Source organism: Dermacentor variabilis, chromosome 5, assembly GCF_050947875.1.
Source record: "Dermacentor variabilis isolate Ectoservices chromosome 5, ASM5094787v1, whole genome shotgun sequence".
Lineage (NCBI taxonomy): Eukaryota > Metazoa > Arthropoda > Arachnida > Ixodida > Ixodidae > Dermacentor > Dermacentor variabilis.
Window position 1 is genome coordinate 29,296,931 of NC_134572.1, and position 19,607 is coordinate 29,316,537.

Below are 19,607 nucleotides of genomic sequence, written 5' to 3' on the forward strand. Positions count from 1 at the left end.
CAAAGCGCGATTATATTTTTACTAGCCTAGAAGTGCCGTTAGCTATGTTTAGTGATGCAGAGCAAGTGAGCACCGTCCAAGGACGGCGGTTGCGTCCAAGCCATGAAGCGGTCCGGTGTTGCCTCCACATAAACGGATCTGTTGGGCACAGGGCAACAGGTAAAGCCAGAAGAAGGTGCACCTGAAGCATCAACACGGATGAGTGATCCATGCCCGACACGGGGTCATATCCCCACGCCCTCATGCTATATAAATACTTACAAAATTGTCAAGCAGTTTTACAAAAACATATTCATATGGTCCACAGTCTAACAACGTTTCGCACTTTATTCCTTGCGGCCATGTCGTCAATCTTTTCCCAGCTTGGCACAAGTCCCAATCTCACTGCGTTCGGTGCAGAGGTCACCGACGTCGCTCTTCATGTCAAGCCACAATGAAAATGGTGCCAGCTCATCTGCAAGAATCACAAAAATACAAAATAACGCCAGAGAAAAAAGAAGGACCGAGAGGAGTAAAAATATGCCATACTACACTTGTCGCTTACCATTGTTGCTTGAACGGCTTTATATCGCAGATTGCTCTTTTCCGGCACTTGCATTTTGACGGTTAAATTCCCGAGTTCACTGCCGCTCCGCAATGCAGAATAAATGATTCCGTTGTCGACTCTTTTTTGGGCTGCCTGTCAACACAGGGTAAATAATGTTTTCTCGTGTAGGTCGACAAAGGAAAACAAACTGCAATTTCATGAATCTGTGACTAGCATGCCTCAATTTTTTTTCACTTACCAAGACGGTTCATTTGTCACATATTATTCGCAGACTGTACATGCATCTTGAAAATGTGAAGGTTCAAGCATCTTAAGCGGGAAATGTCTTATGACTCGCGATAGTGAAAAAAAAAAATCTGGCTTGCGCGGCTTCGCATCATAAACGCTTACTTTCGCATTCAACCGAGCAGAAGGCGTTAGCGACGCTCGGCGACACCGGTCATTAGGGAATGCATTAGCGCAGAAACGATTTTCTGTGGTTTCGCAATTTGCATTGTGCGATGTGATATCAGCTCATGTTGATGCAGGGGCAGCAGAAGCAACGTGAGTGAAAGATGTACATGTTACCTATACACGAATAGCGTTTCTGGTCGTTTATTACTGAATAGCGTTTCTGGTCCGCGGTTGAGGCCATGCCTGCTAAGCAGCGATTATATGAGTGATTCAGCATTTGAATGTTCGCCTGTAAAACCATATTGTTAACGTTCCACAGAATCAAGGTTCCGTGTAGCAGCATAAACCAAAGCAGCAAACCAAACTTACCGTGTGAAAATTTTGTCAAATTAGAAGTTGAATATAGAGAAAATAACTCGACAGTATTGGCAGCTGGTATCCAGCCCTAGCTAGCATAAAATTGGCCTAAATTTTGCTTTTGTGCCCTCCTAATGTTCGGCTTACTTGCAGCTTAATTCGCTTTAAAGAACGGTCATCGTATACATGCGTGTTGTTTCCCACCTCGCCACTCTTTGTTTTGCACGAATGTATTGTCAACTCTTATCAAATGACTTTCCAAAGACGCGTCGAAAGTGGTCTACAATAAATTTGTGCCACAACACGATGAGCCACCTACATGACGAGCCAAAATTTTGTGATAGCGAAGAATTATTGAACTGACAAATGCATAGTGGTTCAATAAATCATTTACCAGACGCACTCTCCGCCTTCACTCTTGTAAACACTAAAGATTGCATATTTTAATTTCAACTCAAGATTTAAGACCAGAAGTTCGCTAACAAAATGACATTCATCACCATGTCAAATACCTCCGTCATTCATTTCATAAATGCTAGCAATTACTCCACAATAAACTCTTTCCATTTACGGCACCTTTATTCAATATTTTAACGGTTTTGACTGGCAATCGTGCTCTCTTTCGGGCATGTATTTAATTTACTAGGACTTGGATTGAAAATCAGGCGCTTGTATTAAACATTTGGGCGCTCGGATTAAATGCGTCCGCGCTAGCATTAAATCTTTGACACATGGATTAAATAACCGGGCGTTGAGATTGTTTCGATGACAGTGGCATTATTTCAGCTTCGGCTGAGATTAAAGTCGGCAAGAAAATCTGCTTACAGAAAGACGGGGGAAAGATCGAACACAAACGCAACAGAATATTTACGAACACTAAAGCTGCAAACGTAGTGGTTTCCCTGGGGATGTAACCTTGTGGCAGCGGCAGAGTTGACGTGGAAGTTAGTGAAAACTCTCAATGTGTTGTTATCAGAATTAAAGTCTGCATCAACCAGCAGGAAGAACGAAGCCATTAGAGAAGTCAAAACTGTTGGCTTTTAAACCATCGCAGTCGGGAAAGCTTTCTGCAGCTCAGGCGACCGAAACTTGCACTGCTGCCTTTCCGCAGATTGTACGCTAAAAATATGGTCTCTTGTGAGGCTTCCGTTTTTATTATTCAGTTAGTGTACATTATCATGAAGAGGCGTTGCACACTGCGTATTCGCTGTATATATCGCATATCCTTTCAGAAAACATTAAGAAGGTAACTGGCTGGGTGGAGGTGATTATGATTCAGTATTGTGTCAAAGAACTCTATCAGGTCCAGCGCGATCTTATTTCTTACGAAGTAAGAGTTTTAAGGCATCCTTAAGGTGTCCTACCCACAGTTACTCTAGTTCTTCGTAAATTATGACTTGTGAAGTAGTGCTGTCGAACAGGCTAGTGGCGAGATTCTTGATTCGTGTTACGCGCTTCGTTCCATGTGTAACCCTTGTGTAACAGATTCTGTACTCGTCAGATTGCAACGCACCTAAATCCTAAATGATAGGCTGTAAAGTTGCACGCAGTGCAGCCAGCTTTGTGATCGCACACGCGTCTTGCGTAGGTTTAGCTCGATACATAATAAACTGGTCATCGAAGCATTTAGCACAAAAAGAAAATAAAAGAAGATAACTGCGTTACCGCCATTGCTGTTGACACTGAAAAGAAAGAAATGGTGTATCCCAGTCAGAGAATGATCCAAACCTTTGTGCTGTCGGCGCCTCCTTTGTGTGCCCTCTTTCTGCCGCGTCGGGTAACATGAATAAAGAACGCCCTGTGCCAATCCCGCATGTTTTATGTGCATTGTTTGCACTGTTGAACTCTCTTCATGCATGATGTTCTTGCATGGTGTTGTATGGTGTGTTGCATGGCACAATTGTCTTCTGTGTCTCTTGGGAGCGACCCGGCCTAAACCAGAATGGGTTACATCGCCTTAAATAAGTTGTCTCAAAGCGTTGTAACACATCAGGGTCACGTATTGAACCACTTGTTTGTTAACTAGGGAATACCAAAAAGAAGTACGGATCGACATCGCGTGATGTGAAAGGCGCTTCGATTGTTTGCTACCTATCGATTTCAGCAAACTGCGAACATGCCAACATGAATCACTGTCTCGAGGCATTTCCGGGTTGCTGAACGAAGTGCAGAAGTGTGGGGAGTTATATTCGGTGCTTTTTTGCCTTGCCGGCTTTTTTGCACAGTATTGGTATTTCTAAACGCATTATCTGCGGTATCGACCCCCATTTTTCGGAGACAGAACGGCATCACAAGATCATCGCGTCCTTGCGCATGACCTCGTTGTGACCTTGGTTCCGACCTGGCAAAGAAATGCTTCGCATCCAAAACGACGTGCACGACGTAAAGGTCAGGAAGACTGCCGGCATATACAGGTTAAGGCTCCCTTCAACTGTTAACTACAAAATAGTAAAACCTGAAAAATAACAAAATGATGATGATATATCGTTATAGTCGTGATAGCGCAACCGAGCTGTAACTAACCATTGTAAGCTGAAACCCAACTCTGCAAAAAACTAATGGTACCGGGTAGCTGTTCTTCTTATTAATTTTATTTTTCCTTTTAGTAAACGCTAGCTTGTCCTAACTTTTCCTGTACACCAAGAGTACTCCTGGCATTTCCTGCTCTGTCTAAAACTATTCGAACTTTTAAACACAATGTTCCATTCGAAACGAGACTATATGTGAATGTTTCGTTCATGCACATGCAGAACAATTCAGAATATAGGAGAAATTGGCATGAGTACGCCATGGCACACGCTATAACCACGGCTCTTATATAATAATGTTTTATTTGATGGGTAAAGAGTTTTAAATGTTATAATACACCTTAAATAGTCCATTTCCATGCCAGTCGCGAAACGATGAAACACTTCGAGTCCTTTGAAAACTAGACATTACGAGAGAGCTTTCCTGTTTGCTGTGCTTTGGTCGCTACAGGCGTTTGAGGTTTTGTATGGGAAGTAAACAGATGTCAAGCAAGGGTTCAAACCAACTACACGTAAGCGTATGCCTGCAATAGTTCATGCTTTTTTATATCTTCAGTGCGCTGTCCTTCTGCAATATTAGCTTTCTTTATTTGTTTTCTTGGGAGCAAGCACGGGAAATGTTTCACAGGAAGGAAGACTGATCAGTGATGGTCCAGATAAAAGGGGTATTCCTGGCCTCTAAAACACTGGGGATCGAATAGGGACACTGGTTGTTGAGAGAAGAGGTAAGCGGAGAAAATAAATACCGAACAGCTGCGTACGGAAACTTTAAGCTGAGCGGGGTCAAACAAAAAGAAATCGAAGGGCTGAACCGAGTACTACTCTTCCTGTGGAAGCAGAACTAATATGGTGCGTTTCATACCCGAAAAGAAGAAGCTCCTTCAATAGTGTGCCAAGTTTCGCAGAAACGTGCGTCTCGCTATTTTTAGAAGCCTGCACGATACAGAGCCGAGTAAGGAAGGATGCGTCTGATGTGTTTCCTACGTAGCTTCTAGAGAATGTGTTCGATTGCATATCTAAAGCGTTATAAAGCTTGCCTATGTGTTTGTTTTTCTGCCATGCGCATGTGCACTCCCACATTGTGCGCTCTGACCCACGAACGCGTAAAGTGACTAGAAAGCGTGTTTCGTAGCTGCGAAATTTCATGCGTTGGTAGCATCGTGGGAATCTAATAAATAAAGCGTCATTTTTCTATTTTGTTTAAAATGTTTAAAATTGTTTCGTGATACATGATTATCGAAAGAACAAAGGAAACATGCAACAGTTGTCAGCGTCGAGCCAGGACATGTAGGAGCGGCAGGCGGGCCATAAATGACGTAGAATATTTTTGAATGAATTATGGTGTTTTACGCACCGAAACTAGCATTCAATTATGAGGCACGCCGTAATGGTGGACTCTGGATTAGTTTTGATCACCAGGGGGTCTTTAATGTATCTCCACTGCACGGGAGATGGGCGCTTTTGCATTTCGCCCCCATCGCAATGCGGCCGCCGCGGCCGGGATTTGATCACATGACCTGTGCGTAGCAGCGAAACACAATAGTCGCTAAGCTACCGTGGCAGGTAGAATTTTTTTTTTCTTCAAACTCACCGTTTTTCTTTTTTTTTTTTGCACATAGAGCAGCCTAAATCAAATAGAACATTTTTCTGTCTCTTGCATCTGGTGAAACCTGCTAGACTGAGGTCAAAACAGTCTTACAAATACACAGATCTACACAGAAATGCAGATCTCTGTCAAATACACTCTGCTTTCGTACAACTTTCTGATTGTAACTGTCGCTATCAATAGCGAAATATTACTCCGGGTGGTGTTCTGCGAAATACTATTTGAACCCAGCATTTAGAGTGAGTAGCTTCCAAAAGAAGTGAGGAGTGACTTTTCAAGCAATCATCCTCGTTTAGAAATTCTGTGAATAAGATGCTCACTTATGTAGGATGTTTCATGTAACTTGTGCCAAGGATTTAAAACGCACCTAAATGAAACCAACCGCATATGGTTTGCCATCATGGGGCGCTCCTTAGAGTATCCTTATATTACGCTTAATTAGTTAACTGAGATATAGTTATGCAAATATTTTAATATTCCCTTCAGGGCCAAGCCCCCTTCGTTACGTAGTAGAGGCCATTCGAAAACGATCGATCCAATTTTTTGTGGCAACGTACACGCTGCGTGGCGATCTTTTCGGGCGTTTAAAGAAAGCCCGCAAAATATGAAACAAAACCACATGACTGCGCTCGTGCGCTATCGTATTATATCGTATGTATTGCACTCGATTGTGAGCTGTATCATTTTGCACCCTCCTGTGAGCTGTATTATTTTGTTTTAGCCGGTTTCACCGGTTTCTTTTAATGGTTCTAGCTACACTAATATGCTTGCTTTGCATTATACACTTTGTGTGCTTGTGTGCCGCACGGCTTCATTCGTGCCACAAAACTGTGCAATTGTATATTTAAAAAAATTTTCCGCTTGCATGGTCCCTGCATGCGTGCATAAATAAAATAATTGCAGCGCTCTCAATCTCGGTTCGTGCGCAAGAACCGTGCGCGCAGACCGCGACAATGTAAGCAGCCGCGGCTCTGAGGCATCGGCTTCACAGTGCGTCAGCATCTTTGACGGTGGCACACGGGAAAGGAAGCGCGCCGTCATCCCTGATAAGCGGTGGGCTCGACGCACGCTTGGATAGCGCTCAAGCGCAGTCACGTGGTTTTATTTCATATTTCGCGGGCTTTCTCTAGGCGCCGAAAAAAAAATGCCACGCAGCCCGTACGTTGACACAAAAAATTGGATCGTTCGTTTTTGAACACTCTCTGCAACACAATGAAACCCACTTGGCCCTAAACTTAATATTAAAGATGCTGCATAATTTATCTTACTTAATTAACTAATTAGGTGAATAAAAAGAAACACTAAGGAGTGCCATATGACGGCAAATCCATGCCTCTGGTTTATTCAACTGCGGCTATCCACATTTTTGAAATCATTCACACAAGTTAAGATAAACACCTTGTATATTGAAAAGTGTCTAGATTTTCTGTTTCTATTCCAGATTCAGACCAAAATCACGAGCTTGTTTTCTCGCGTTGAGAATTTCACAAAAGGTCCTTTCCCATTAGTCCCGCAGCTTCTGGATAGCACAGGGGTGCAGAGAACACGTTCTCCACAACCGCCAGCTGTCAATAGCATTCTCCTGGAATGATGAACTCCACGCTTTTTGTGCTGTCCTTGGTTTTCGCGGCGGTGGCCTTGTTTTCCGGTACCTTCGGCCTAGTTGTACGCCGCCAGTTTAAAAGGCATCGTGCTCGCAAAGCTCCGCAGTTCTGCCATTCCTACCTGGAAACAGTGCGTGCGACTTTGTCGGCCAATTGGGTGCGAAGAGCTCCAAATAGGGCGTCGCTACGCGTTCATGTGTAGTTGACAGGACAAGAGCTTATTCAAGTGACATAAATAACGGGCAGAAGAGGCAAGTGATAAAAGCTGTGATGCCATTATTTTCGCCCGATTCTTTTCAAAGGATGGGAACTCCAATTCTCTTTGTCTGACTGAGCTGTTCGGCTCTCAACGGAAGGTATCACAGACGCGGGAACTGAAGCGGCGCCACCCTATTCGTCAATTTCAGTGTTCTGCCTACGTTCTCGCAGCGCTTCGCTATTTGGAATAGAAATGGCTAAGAAAGGCAGAAGATGAAGAAGCGCATTCGTATTCTCGGCCTATTTTACGGAACAACGGCTTGAGAAAACCATGCCAACTCGGAAAGAGAAAAGTTGTTTTATGCGTCTCTTTCTTATTTTTTTTTTAATTTTCACTTTCATGTCGAGAGGAAGGGTACTTTCTTATTTTCTCGGAAAAGAAAAAGATATACGAGCTTTTCTCATGGAATGCTCATCCCCGTTTTTGTCAATTGTATGCGCTCCCGCGTTCTGTTCTTTTTTGCCCGAGCGTTCCTTTGTGCATGAATGAAACCAGAAAATAATGCTGTGTACATTCAGGCATATAAACTTCCAGATATTTTCTACGCTTTGTTTACATGCCCCCATCCCCCCCCATCCTGTTTCGAGTTCGCGCTTCTGTTGTTCGACATATCAAGAGAACGACACATAGGGGCTCATCTCACCGCCTTTGTTTCTGTCCATAGGATGACAAACATATCTGGGCCACAGTTCTTTCTTTTTTAGTGCACGACCGAAAATAACATTTAAGTGCAGTAGCTCTATTTCATGCTCTCCGTACGCATTACCAGCCTTCACAATCCAGTGTATTATAGATAATATGTGAGTCATAATATATTTTCCTTAGTATTGTGCGCCTACGTGTTGCTTTCGCAATGCGAGAAGCATTGCGTCCTTGTGCCGCTGCCAATGGCGCAATGTGATTAGCATTCTACACGACATTGCAGTTTATATGTGTGCCTTAGCAGGAATGGGAAAGTCATCAACCTGGTACATGAAAAAAAGTTATTTTTGCTAAAGCATTGTATGACCCATTACGCGAAAATCTGTTGTCGTCGGCGTCGCCACCAAACGATGTAGGGTAAAAACACGTCAAACATGCTCGGATTGACGTCATATTTCTCAATAAGACTCCGGTAAACAAAGTAGACCAGTGGCTTTGGAAAGAAAATCTGGTAAACTTCGAGCAGAGTGAGAATCCAAGCCGGTGCTCCGGGTTGTGAGACTACTAGCACGCTTCGCCGACGCCACAGCGGCTCCACGTTTCCGGTTGACTAAAGGTGTGCCTAGTGCGTGCGTCATTGCACTCGTGACCACGAAAGCTGTAGCCTAGAACGTGCTTCATTGGGCATGTGACGGCACAGCCAATGGAGAGGAGGTGGTGCTACGCCATGAGTGTATGCAATGAGTGTTCAAAATTTTAAAAGTTCGCAGTTCCGCCCGAAAGGCGAAGCACCGATTGCGATAGCAAATTAGCAGATAGTTGTACGAAGTAAGGAGAGAAGTTTTATCGGCCGTATAAACTTGTAAACATTCGCTTACCAACTAAGTTAAGAGTGATAGAATGTGTAAGCGTCACCCAACGAGGATGTAGAAAGAAACAGACACACAGAGACAGCGCTGTCTTTGTGTGTCTGCTTCTTCCCACGTCCTTGTGTAGTCGCGCTTACACATTCCATCATTGATTCAAACCAACCAGCCAGTCAACATGTTTTAACTAAGTTAACCAGCACGGTCTTACGTGCGCGCAGGTAAACATGAACTCATCTCGCTCTATGGGCGCGGAAACTCCCGGTGAAAATTCGGCAGTGAGAAATCGCGGCAGCTGTAAACGAATTGACCTTCATGCATGTCTCGCTTCAGCGCGAACGAACGTCGAAATCACAGCGCATACGAAGCTACCGGCCCTACGCGCACTCTGCAAACATCGCAGATCGCTTTGAAGATGACGCATGCGTGGGCGCGCACTTTAGACACGTCGCAGATCGCTTTCAATCAAAGCCTTTGTTTCAACACAGGAGCGCCTGCAACGAGTCCCTACGGCGTCCGCCAAAGCATCTACTACAGCATCCCCGATTCGCGTGGCCAACGCCGTAGTAGACGCCGCAGTTCTCTCTACTCTGTAAGGAGCGGCAGGCGAGGAGGAGAACGCCCCTCCTCCCTCGCATCACCTCCATGCACCGCGCGCCACAGGAGAGCGCACGCATCCGGGTCGCGTTCCACGCTTGCGCATGAGATATTGAACCGCGTTCGCCGGCTCACCCTCACACGTTTTCACTCACGGCGACGGCGACGCTGACGGCGACGGCAGAAATGCTCCTGGAGTGTCCATATAATTGCTATCACGAAACGGCGCGACGAGCCGAAATGGCTCGCTGGCTGGCGTAGTAAAGCTTTCGCTTCAATAAAATCACTGATGTCCAACTGAATGCCACTGAGCGGTCCTTCGATTTATGAAATCGTAGAGGGCAAGAGCGCGTTGAGACGCTTGGCGTGTTTTGATTTGTCCTTACCGAGGCGCAGTTAGATCGTAGGCGAGAGCTCGTATGAACAAGGAACGCGCTGCAAGATACATTTCACCAAAGGGATTATAATGCTTTCGCATTCCCACAGGCAAGCAGTCTTAAGTGTGTTTGTCGAATTTATTTATTTATTTATTTATTTATTTATTTATTTATCGGTTTATTTCTGTTTGTTCGTTTGCTGTTTGTTTATGGCGGGCTGGAGGCATTTTTTTAGGGAGTGGTCACATATTTGCAAACATGGAGTGAACTATATGCGCAGGGAATTCAGAACATTCCTTGGACGCTTCATCAAGGCGCTTATGAAAAAGTTCTGAAAACTGAGTGCCATCCAGTCAGTGTAAAAGCGTCTAACCAGCTTTTCTTTCAAGGTGTTGTCCTACCACGTATTTGCAACAAACCATCATAGTTTCATCGCGGCTTATAACAGAGAGAAGTGGTTCTTGTGGGGAAGGAGGAAAGGCTAGCACTATTTTCTGCAACCCATGCGGGAGCACGGCTCAGTGCCAGCTGGGTGGAGGAGATGGGGTTAAAAGAGAGATAGTATAGGAGGAAGAAAGGTAGAGGGTCGTAGAGGTAGAACCAAAGTAGTGGCGGGTCAGGAAGCCCGAGGTGGTGGGATTGCCGTTAGTCCATCCGTCTTTGTAGAAATTTCCTATTGTCTCTCCGAGAGCCCCGACGGGTCAAGGTAACGCACTGCGTCATGCATTATCGTCACCTATGGATGGCATAGGGAATAGACCTAAGGATTAATCTTTAAGCACGTGGAGTTCTTAGACGCGTGCGCACTTTAAGCATATCAACTCTTTTCCTTTGATTCTCAACAGAATGCTACCACCGTGGTGGGTAATTCGCCGTACCATTTACAACAAACAATAATGAAAGAAGTGAAAGTTCTAATTGTGCTCCTCGCATATTATAAGACCGTGTACGCCTTATGGTTGAATGATGTGTTTCGTCTTACTGTCGAAACAACTTTCTTCAACTGGTGAAGAAAGTAGTTTTGAATCGCGCCGTACGTCGTTTACGCCCCCTTCTAGGTTGTATATTTCTTTACAAAAAAAAGTAGACCAATGAAAATTTGCACACAGTTTCTGATCAACAAGGGTAGGTTAATGTCTGCTTCCGCAGATTTATATATGCTACGGCTACATTGCAACTGAAGAACGACTATTGACCTCTGAGCCTATGTCTTGAAAAGCTTGTTTCGCTTCAAATAATCCCAGTACACCGCACAGCTCTCCATGACACATACTTTTTATGTGTTTTGTGCATGAATACAAAGCAACTGTGTGTAACTTTGGTTTTTCATTATAAGTTTTTTTTTTTAGGAAAGCGATGTAAAAATAAAGAAACGAGCAACAATAAAAATATAAGATTAACTGCAGAAAGGAGGCAGCGACACAACGATGAAGAGAGTGGCTTAGACTGTTTGTCTTTCGGGTCGACAAAATGAATTCTGCGGCCAAACTCGATGGCTTTAGAGCACACAATATAACTTTTCACAACAGTAAACAAGAATTGTGATTAGAGAATCCGTCAGTTACGCAACGGGGATGTCAGCGGGCAGACGATTAGATCAACTTCCTGCATTGCTTTCTATGAATCAAATGTTTTGGCGAGCTTGCGCAGCACCTTCGTAAGGGCTTGTAGAGAGCCGGGATAGACCATTGTGTACTAATAATGGAGGTCTTAAAAGGTTAGGAGAGCAGTACTGCCTTTTTCCATACGCCTCCAAAATACCTTCGATTTTTTTAGGACTTTCATTTGCCAAGAGGGAATACATATGTTCTGCTGTATTTTACATGGTTGCTGTACAGAGATTGAGGCAAAATTATCTCGATAGTTCTATGTATCTGTGTTACAAAGCAAGAAGTACACCTAGGAATATATTGTAGTAGTAAAATAAATTAATTATTAAAAGACTGATAATCAATCTAAGTAAGGTAGGAACGCTGCAATGGGGAGTACACTCGACTTCTTTGCTTCCATGCCGCAAGCCGATAAAAATCTACAATTTGTAGTTTTCATCCATTGTTACATGCACAATAAATGTTGGACAGACCTCCGAATGTTGCCTTGCAAGGTTAAGAACAAAAGGGCCGCAGAAAATATATTAATCAGCAAAAAGGGAAAAGTGACACTATTTGGGCGCAAACTACTAATGCTTGTTTCATTGCTCCAGGCTTCGTTAACCTTGATGCAGAACTTTCAATGCGGCGGCAGAGTGTCTTGACATACCTCTGCAAGCATTTTGCTTGTGCGTATAGTGGATAAGCGGTAAACATACGTTTCCAGTGCTACCAACAGTTTCACTTAAATAAATGACCAGCACTCACGGTTTGCAGCGTAATGTTCATCGTCACGTTCTTTCTAACATATTCAATATGATCAAGAATTTCTGTAGACAGCTCACCTTAGCAATAATCAAAAACCCTTCTCTAAATTCGTGTCAGCGGCATCGTCGTTGGAGCACAAAGGTCATAATCGCGATGCTTAGCAGCGATTTCACTCATAAACCTCAGCGACGTTCTGAACCTAAACTACGTACTCGTTGCGGCGAGCAGCACTGCAAAGTCTAAATCAGCAGCTCCGTGAGTGAACTGGGCGCTTGCATATGCCGAGAGTATCTAGTGCCTCTCAACGTTGCATTTCATTTCACTCAGTAAAGACGCAGCAGCTTTTTGCTCGAGAAAAGCGCTACCATCAACAAAAAGAATGGAAAAAAAATTGTTCTCCTGGTATTGGACAGATTTTTGTTTCCCTGTTTTGCTGTGCATTTGGGTTTCCGCGGCTCCCGTGCCTGTATTTGTGAGTGCTCGAATTATAATTTCCACTCAAGCAGGATGGCGGTTCCACGTGACTAAGAACGCTAATATGTTGCGAACATTTATGTTTTGTGTACTTCAAACTTTAGAAGTTACGTTACTGCGTTTTCTTTTTCTTTCTTTTCTGACTGTTTCTTCTGTTACGATTATCGTTTTGAGCCAAACTATCGTGTCAGAATAGAGCATTAGCTGGCGCCACTTATAGCCACCAGCCCCTCATTTATTACATAAATGACGCCGTAACTAACGTGGCGCCAGAGTTACGCGACCAGCAACGGGTGAAGACAGTAGAAAGAAAGACGCTCTTCCATTGTTAGAGTAAACACCAAGCATCATCCCACGAGTGAAAACACGAGCACTTCCGAGGAAGAACACGAGTACCAACGCATATATTTCAATCCAAAGCGGCAGTCAACTGCTGTAATATAAAGAAATATTCCATGAGATGAAGCGCATTGCAACGAGTCAGACTATGTCTTCAGGACTTTATTGTGCTATGTCTGAACAAACCGCGTTGTCATTGTTCATTTCCAGGAATCTTGGACCTTGCCCCCTACGGCTATCTGTCAAACTTCAGTGCAGTGCACCAACGTTACTCAATGCAAAACATTTTCAAACAAAAATTTATTTATGAAGGCAACCCGAATTTCAACAACTTTCATTTAGCAACATTGAGATGGTACGCTGTTTTACTAACATGCGTATTTGCAGCACCTTACGCCTTTTTCGCGTTCAAGCAATGTTCTGGTCAGGATTAATCCTCTATTGTAATGCAGCAAGAAAGTTACGTAGAAGTGCGGTAAATACGCATGTAAATAAAAGGGCGGAGCCTCTTAATGTTGCTAGCTGCACATTGTTGAAGTTGGGGTTGTCTTTCGAAATACCATTTTTGAAAATCTTGCCTATTGAGGAGCATTGCGGTGAAGTTTAGCAAATGGCAATAGGAACAATGTTTAAAATTCATGGCTATGTCAACACGATGCATAAAAGCTATCACTGTGTATTTTTTCCCGCGGAGTTCCAAAAATCTATGCAATATTTTTATCATCTGTGGACTTTTGTGAACTTCAAAGAAGTACGTTATAATCGTCTGTCAAGAATATTGCACGCAGATGATTGCGTGTAATCTACTATAACCCTGGTTCTACATTGTGCATCATTAAAGAGGAATTAACGCTCGATTATTTATTTTTCTTAGACATTGCAAGCGAAACGGACATTCATTTTGCAAAGGTCCGTTATATGTCCTCTCTTTTACTCAAGTAAGCTTGGCATAGTGATGATGAATTATCTGCGAATAATACCACATCCAACTTTTCTTCTGAAGTACTGGCAGAAATATGCACAGGTAAAACCTTTACTTTTGAATTGGGCACCGCGAAGCCATCGGCTGTTTTTAGCCTTGAACACGGCACAAAAGCTCTTTAGAAAGAAAAAATAATGACTATGGTTTCCGAGGGATGACAATTGTGCAGAAAATAGCAGACATTCTCCTTCGATATGGAAATTGCTGCTCCTAAATGGCGATTTACGTTTTGAGACCGTTAAAATAAAACTGAAAAAAATATTGCCCAGCAACTAGTGACAGGAAGTCACTCGTTAATGTACCATGAACGTCTGCTGCTTCCACTAGGTCTGCACAATGTTTTGAAGTAGAACTTTCTTACATATCCGAATAAACCAGTCCTGATATCACGCACCGGGCCTTTCGGCTGAAATGGAGCCTCATAGAGGCGAGAATTCAACATAAAGACAGAATGCGTTAACATGAAACGGGCATACACACCGCATTTCTTCATCGTCTATTACGTGCTCGCGCTATACTCGAGAGCTTCCGCAAAGACAGGTCAACAAGCTAACGTTGCGCACTTCATCTGAAAAGAGAAAACTGAATTGTGTTTGCTGCGAAACCGAGCACAACTGAATACAGCGATGTCTCTTGAAAGAAATTTCTCAGTAACAGCTCACAAGGTAACACCAGCAACGGGCCCGGCATCTGCAGAAATATCTCTTGTACTATATACACGTACTTGGATATTTGCGTTTGCTAAATGCAAGAAAAAGTCTTCTCGAAAGTCAGAAACGAAATTGTCACAGTGGGACAGCTACTGATACGACGCTGTTTGTGCGCACTGTAGATGCGAATATAGCTAGGACGAGGCTTCACGATTTTGATTTTACGTGAACAGCGTCACGAAAATCGCGCAAGGACCCAACATGGCTGGTAGACGCTGTATACAAAAAGGTGATCGCGTTCATACTGTCAGCAAATGCATCGCTCGACCGGCCGCAGCCGGTATGAATCAGTTTTCTGTTTGGCTTAGGAGTGTTGAGGGCCCAGTGCATCGACGCACTTATTCCATTAGGCCCGCCTCGCCGCTCCATGCGATGAAAGCCACTTTGCCTTTCTTCGGTAATGCAACACAGGAAGAACTGGAACGAGAAAACATGGCGGGAGAGGAGGTTTTAATGGGCCGCTGCCATAATTCTGAAGTTGTAACTCTTGCGATATGTGTGGCATAAGAGCACTTCGTGCGCTAACTAAGCAGCCTTCCTTGATCGATAGTGTTCACAAGGAGAGTGCATGGTTATCCACAATCCATCTCGCGTGAAGTCGTAATACAGCCTTTAAATACCGGCTGCATCTAGGGCAGTGAAAACGTCGTGCATATTTTACGACAGCTTACATGCATCTACTCGTTCTAGTGCGCGGCTATAAAAAATTTGTGCTCAGTAAAGTTGGTTGTGAAAGAGCAGCAGCCGCAGCCGCAGCCGCCCCTGCAAACTTCTCAATCTAATCCATCCACACCTAACTCTCTGCCGCCCGTGCTACGCATCCTTTCTCTTGGAATCCAGTCCGTAACTCTTAATGACCATCGGCTATCTTCCCTTCTCATTACATGCACTGCCCATGCACCATTTCTTTTTCTCGATTTCAACTACGATGTCATTACCGCGTGTTTGTTCCCTCACCCAATCGGCTCTCTTCTTATCACTTAAGTTACGCCCATCATTCTTCTTTCTATAGCTCGTTGTGTGGACCTCAATTTAAGTAGAACCCTTTCCGTAAGCCTCCAGGTTTCTGCCCCTTATGTGAGTACTGGTATGACACAGCTGTTATATAATTTCCTCTCTAGGGATAATGGCAACTTTCCGTTAATGATCTCAGAATGCCTGCCAAACGCACCCCAACCCATTCTTATTCTTCTCATTATTTCAACCTCGTGATCCGGATCCACGGTCAGTACCTGCCTTAAGTAGATGCGTTCCCTTACCACTTCCAGTGCCTCGCTACCTATCGTAAACTGCTGTTCTCTTCCGAGACTGTTAAACGTTACTTGAGTTTTCTGCAGATTATTATTTAGGCCTACCCGTCTGCTTTGCCTGTCCAGGTCAGTGAACATGCATTACAATTGGTCTCCTGAGTTACTAAGCAAGGCAATATATCAGCGAATCGCAAGTTATTAAGGTATTCTCCGTTAACACTTATCCCCAATTCTTCCCAATCCAGGTCTCTCAATACCTCCTGTAGACACGCAGTGAATAACATTGGAGAGATCGTATCTCCCTGCCTAACGCCCTTCTTTATTTGGATTTTGTTGCTTTCTTTATGCAGGACAATGGTTGCTGTGCAGCCGCTATAGATATCTTTCATTATTTTTACATATGGCTCGTCTACACCCTTATTGCGTAATTTCTGCATGACTGCTGAGGTTTCGACTTAAACGATTTCTCGTAACTAATGAAAGCTATATAAGAGGGTTGCTTATATTCCGGACATTTCTATATCACCTGATTCATAGTGTGAATATGGTCTATTGTTCAGTAGCCTTTAAGAAATCCTGCCTGGTTGGTCTCTTGGTTGACAGAAGTCTAAGGTGTTCCTGATTCTATTTGCGATTACCTTAGTAAATACTTCTTAGGCAACGGGCAGTAAGATGAACGGTCTATACTTTTTCAGGTCCTTGGTGTCCCCTTTCTTATAGATGAAGATTATGTTGGCGTTCTTCAAAAATTCGGGTAAGCTTGAGGTAATGAGGCATTGCGTATACAGGGTGGCCAATTTTTCTAAAACAATCTGCCCACCTCCCCTGATCCTCCCCAGCTGCCTTCCCCCTTTGCATAGATCCCGACGCTTTCTTTACTTTTTCGACGTTACTTGGGGGATGTCAAATTCCTCTAGACTCTGCCTTCTTCCATTATCATCGTGGGTTCCACTGGTACTGTATAAATTTCTAAAGAACTCCTCAGCCACTTCCTCTATCTTATCTATATTAGTAATGATATTGCCGGCTTTGTCTTTTAACGCATGCATCTGATTCTTGCCTATTCCTAGTTTCGACTTCACTGCTTTTAGGCTTCCTCCGTTCCTGAGAGCATGCTCAATTCTATCCATATTATACTTCCTTATGTCAGCTATCTTACGCTTGTTGATTAACTTGGAAAGTTCTGCCAGTTGTATTCTAGCTGTAGGGTTAGAGGCTGTCATACAGTGGCTTTTCTTAATCAGATCTTTCGTCTCCTGCGATAGCCTACCGGTATCCTATCTAACGAGGTTACCACCCACTTCTATTACACACTCCTTAATGAAGCCCATAAGATTGTCGTTCATTGTTTCAACACTAAGGTCTTCTTCCTGAGTTAAAGCCGAATACCTGTTCTGTAGCTTGATCCGGAACTCCTCTATTTTGCCTCTTACCACTAACTCATTGATCGACTTCTTATTACCAGTTGCTACCGTTCCCCTTTGAAGTCTAGGTTAATTCGAGACCTTAACATCCTATGATCACTACAGCACACCTTGCCGAGCACGTCCGCATCTTGTATGATGCCAGGGTTAGCGCAGAGTATGAAGTCTATTTCATTTCTAGTCTCGCCATTCGGGCTCCTCCACGTCCACTTTCGGTTATCCCGATTGCGGAAGAAGGTATTCATTATCTGCTAATTATTCTGTTCTGCTAACTCTACTAATAACTCTCCCCTGCTCTTCCTAAAACCTATGCCATATTACTCCACTGACTTGTCTCCAGCCTGATTCTTGCCTACCCTAGCATTGAAGTCGCCCATCAGTATAGTGTAGTTTGTTTTGGCTTTACCCGTCACTGATTCCACGTCTTCATAGAAGCTTTCGACTTCCTGGTCATCATGACTGCATGTAGGCGCGCAGACCTGTACGACCTTCAATTTGTAGCTCTTATTAACTTACGCAACAAGACCGGCCACCATCGCGTTAATGCTATAGAATTCCTGTATGTTACCAGCTATATCCTTATTAATAAGGAATCCGATTCCTAGTTCTCGCCTCTCCGCTAAGCCCCGGTACCACAGCCCGTGCCCGCTTTTTAGCACTGTATATGCTTCATTTGTCATTCTTTTTCTGGTGGGCAGCGAAATAGGGCCAAAGCAATAGTTGCAAATGCACAGGGGGCAACGTGTAACGCCTGAAAACAATATATGAAGTCATTTGATTTGAGAGTCTTAAATGACACTTCTTTAAAACGCCTGTAACAATTATGATGTTTGCTTGTAAGCATGGTTGCAAACTAGCATACTTATTGGTCTTCAAGAATTGCTTGCCTTAGAATGATTCCTAGCGAGAGCCAAGAAGTATTCAGTGTATGCAATTCAGTGCTTTTCATCGGACGTTACTAATGCTTCGTAACCATCCGTCTTGTTTGCTTTCCTGAATTTGTCATAAGCTCGGATTCATTCATTCATTCATTCATTCATTCATTCATTCATTCATTCACTCACTCAAATAACTTTATTGAGTGGCCTGCGATTTAGGGGGGGGGGCCTGGACGCCGCCTAGGTTTCGGCCAACGGTTGTTGGCCCTTCGCGGATTCGTCGGCTCGCTGGACGGCCCAGAGCTGGTGCTGCAAATCCGAGTTGAGCAACGAAGACACCTAGCGCGCGGAGGCTGTCGCTGTTTGAGGCTGCATAACCGTTATTGTGCACTATAGCCGTACATTCCCATAGGATATGCTCCAGGGTGGCTCTAGAGTCGTAATGTCTGCACTTGTCAGGCGTGTATAAATCTGGGTGTATTAGGTGCATGATAGCTGGACTCGGATAGGATCTGGTCTGTAACTGCCGCCATTCGACAGACTGATTTTTGCTTAAATTTGGGAGTGGCGGCGGGAATGTGTGGCTTTGCAATGTATGGTGTTGTGTGAGAAAATTGTTAGAAATATTATTACGTTATTGTTATTGAAGTATTACATCAGCTTCAGGATAAGTATTCTCACGTTGTGGGAATTAAGCTATTATATCAAGATCTTTTGTCCGTTCTCTAATCGACTTCCCCATGCGACTGGCTTATCGGTTTGGTAATGTTTATTTGGAAAGAGGAAGTGTCCTTTTTATTGTTTAAGGGCTTTCTGATTTAGCTTAATTTAAAGTCTCTATTGTTGGTAAGATGTTTACGCCTCATAAGTATCTTTTCCGTGCCGAAATGGAACAACTATTGACCAGTTCGTCTTTAAAAAAAAACGAGTTCAACAAAGAACCAGCATGACGAAACGACGAGCACGGTGGTTCTTCCTGTTTGTGGCACTTGTACTTTAGTTGCCCTGACCGCTTTTTTTTTATTTCCACCCGCGAATCAATTACCTTTGAAACATTATTATGCTGCTGGCTATACGCATTGGAGTATGAGTCCGAGCGCTGCAGTTCACATAACAGGAACTGCTTAGAATTGCTAATGACTATGCTACAGTCACAATGGGGCTCTGACTGACAATGACATTGAAGGGCGAGCTAAGCGAATGCTATAACCGCTTTTCTTTCTGCTGCTGGATAGCTCTTTCACACACAATTTCAAAGCTTAGGCGATCACGGCAGATGACCTCGAGTCCTTTGCCTCATGATCTTCATTTCAAAAGTGACGACCATCGTGAAGCCTAATGCATCCAGTTATATAACCACTCAACTACCCGGACATGGAAATGCGCAGCTAAATGTAGGAGATCGAATGAGTATCAT

General features: G+C 43.7%; 1 long non-coding RNA gene across 1 annotated transcript in view; it reads right to left on the reverse strand.

Annotated features, from left to right (window-relative positions):
- Positions 1 to 324: 324 nt before the first annotated feature.
- The window catches only part of LOC142581825 (uncharacterized), a 40,337-nt gene continuing 21,054 nt past the window's right edge, over positions 325 to 19,607 (reverse strand). Inside the window, exons 2-3 of the long non-coding RNA XR_012828301.1 lie at positions 545 to 679; positions 325 to 454 (exon numbers count right to left, since the gene is read on the reverse strand). This is a non-coding gene — a long non-coding RNA (uncharacterized LOC142581825). The remainder of the gene's footprint in view (positions 455 to 544; positions 680 to 19,607) is intronic.